This window comes from Mandrillus leucophaeus, unplaced genomic scaffold, assembly GCF_000951045.1.
Source record: "Mandrillus leucophaeus isolate KB7577 unplaced genomic scaffold, Mleu.le_1.0 Scaffold1557, whole genome shotgun sequence".
NCBI lineage: Eukaryota > Metazoa > Chordata > Mammalia > Primates > Cercopithecidae > Mandrillus > Mandrillus leucophaeus.
The window spans coordinates 67941-71022 of record NW_012101540.1 but is presented as its reverse complement, the minus strand read 5'-3'; positions in this window follow the sequence as shown (position 1 = coordinate 71022).

Here is a 3082-nt window from a genome sequence, read left to right as displayed (position 1 = left end):
AGTGAGTTCTCAGTTTCACAAGGCTGGAGTAGCTCTTTAGGGAATGGATTCATTCCCTTTAATGTGGGTTGTTGTAAAGCCAGGACACCCCTCAGGTTTTCCCCTCTTCACAAATGTCCACTTCCCCTTTGGCCTTCTCCACCGTGTTGTGATATGGAACGGAATTCCTCACCAAAAGCCAGAGGGCTATGCATTCCATTGAATTTCTCAGTTTGCAGAACCGTGAGCTAAATAAATGTGTTTTCTTTATAAATTACCTGGTTCTAGGTATTCTTTCTAGGAACACAATATGGACTATGACGTGCACACAGGGAAAAAAACTATATGAGCATGAAGGCAGAGATGGGGGTAATGCATCTACCGGTCAATGAATGTCAAGGATTGCCAGGAAGCCAACAGAAACTATGAGAAAGGCGTGGAACAGATTCTTCCATTCAGCCCTCAGGGGTTAACCCTGCCCACATCTTGATTTCAGACTATTAGCCTCCAGAACTGTGATAAAATAAATGTCTGTTGTTGAAGCCAGTGAGTTTGTGGTAATTTGTTACTGCAGTCCTAGAGAACTCTCAAAGAGTGTAGTAACAGGAAACGAAGTGCTGCTCTAACAAATACCTAACAATGTGAAAGTAGCTTTGGAACTGGGTCATGGAGAGATGCTGGAAAAGTTTCGAGGTACATGACAGAAAAAGCCTACACTTCCTTGATGGGGCAATTGGCAGACATATGGACCTTAAGAGAAAGTCTGGCAAATGCTCAGAAAAAAAACAGAGAGCTATACAGAAAATTTCTGTCATCTTAGAGAATACATCCAACATCAAGAACAGAATGTTGCTAGAAAAATGAATGTTAAAGGTGCTTCTGGTGAGGTCTCAGACACAAATGGGGAACATGTTGTTGGAAACATGGACTCACATTCCTTATGAGAAAATGGCAGAGAATTTAGCCAAACTGCATACTCTCAGATGCAAAGTAGAATTTGAAGTGATGAACATGGGTATTTACCCAAGATTTCTTAGCCAAGTATTGAAGATGTTGCCATGTTTCTCCCTGCTGCTGATAGCAAAATGCAAGAGAGGAGAAATAAATCAACAACAGAACTGCTAAGAAAAAGAAATCAGCCTGCTATGATTTGGAAGATTCTCAGCCTATTCAGATAGCATGCCATGAAAACACAGCTGAGAATGTAGCTGGACAATTGATTGCTAAAGAAGTGAGGTATGTGAGTCATGGCTCCATCAACCATCTCAGAATGCAGTAACAGAGATGCAGTTATCCAGTAAAGACCTATGCAGGACTCAGGGTCTGTTTGCCCAGTGTCTCAAAGACACATACCATAACCTGATCCCTCAGGAACAGATGGTGTTCCAGCTTTATGGGAATGACCTTCAAGGTGTGGAGCACTTGGGGTACTTTCAAAATGCCTCAGGCTTCACTTCTCTGCTTGGAATGGAAAGCTCATCACCCATGGCAGTAAGGGAGGTAACTTTACTACTGGAGCTGACCTGTTGAATTTTTCTGTCTAGACAATGAAAACTTCTGGGAGCACTTCTAGTTTTCCGTAGCCTCTTAGTAATTGATGTCCCTAAATTCCGTATGTCCTCAGGGACCATTCCTTTGATCCTGGGATGGTACCAGCTTTTATGCTTTTATGTCTAATCCGTAAAAGCCTAATTGCTAGTCTACATGAAAATAAGACCTTGTTCACATCACACATTCCAACACATTTCATTTGTGATTCCTGAATGTGGGTTACTATTTTAAAAAAAAAAATTAAAAACCTGGTCGTGGAAGTTAGACCCTGTTATTGTACTTTGTGAAGAATTTCCTCCTTCAGGATTAATTACTGATGGGTTCATCAGCACCTTAGTAAATAAAGGGAAAAAAACCATGTGGCACCTATGAATGTGGCAAGATGAGGAAGTATAGGGAGACCACAGCACAACGGCTCTTCTCTTGTTGGAGTGAAGAACCCACATCCCTCACCCATCCATCAATATTCTCACCCTACTCCTGAGCATTCCCAATTTAGGTGGGAGTTTCTAAATGGCTTGTCCACAAGTGTTGGTAGGGATGTTCTAATGTGAGGGTAGCCATCATTGGTCATCGTAAAACAAAGATGAATGGAGAGGAGAGTTTTGTGATCTGTTTTCACATGCACTGCTTTTGGGTGTATTGATGCAAAATCATGTGCTCTCAGCAATCCCACAGCAGCTATCTCAGAAGATTGGTCCTTATGCCAACACGGTTGCTGTTTCAGAGCCAGAAGCTCCTTGTGGTTTGGTGTCTTCTAACTTAGATTTGTGGCCATGACCCTCCTCTGCTCACCCAATTCCCAGTATTATCTGCTGGGTTTCACGGTTTCTTCCAGTGCTCCCTGAGAACCAGTTGTGTAATGACATTACAGATTCCGCCCTCACAACACCAGTTCCTCTACAATGGCCATGTACTTACCTTCTTGGAGCCCCCACGTGTGTCCTCTTCAGTAGGGTTCCAAAGAAATCTGCTTAAATATAGATCTCATTCTGATGTTCAACAGGCTACTTAGAAAGCTGCTCATCTCATCTTAGGATATGTGTACTTTATTCCTTTTGTGTACTTTGAAATCTGACGCTATTTTATTAATGATGTGGACCCTTGCAGCTAGGTACTTTTAAATATCTTGGCGAATTTAACTCTGGCAACAACTTGAAGAAGTCATCTTGTGATCCTCATTTTACGGATGAGGAAACTGACACTCATAGAGGTAGAGTAGCTTTATTACCTCCACATACGCTTTTGATGCATTTCACATCTCAACGTAGAAGTCTTCCTGTAGGGCTGATGCTGTGCACTAACAGGTCCTACACATACTGATGAAAATAAGACTATTACCCTCCTACCAAATGGAAAATTAATGCCATGGCCGGATGAAGACAGTTGTAAAGAAACTGCACTTTAGATGAGTGGTATTATTTCTGAGGACTCTGTTCTGTTCCATTGGTCTAGATCTCTGTTTTGGTACCAGTACCATGCTGTTTTGGTTACTGTAGCCTTGTAGTATAGTTTGAAGTCAGGTAGCGTGATGCCTCCAGCTTTGTTCTTT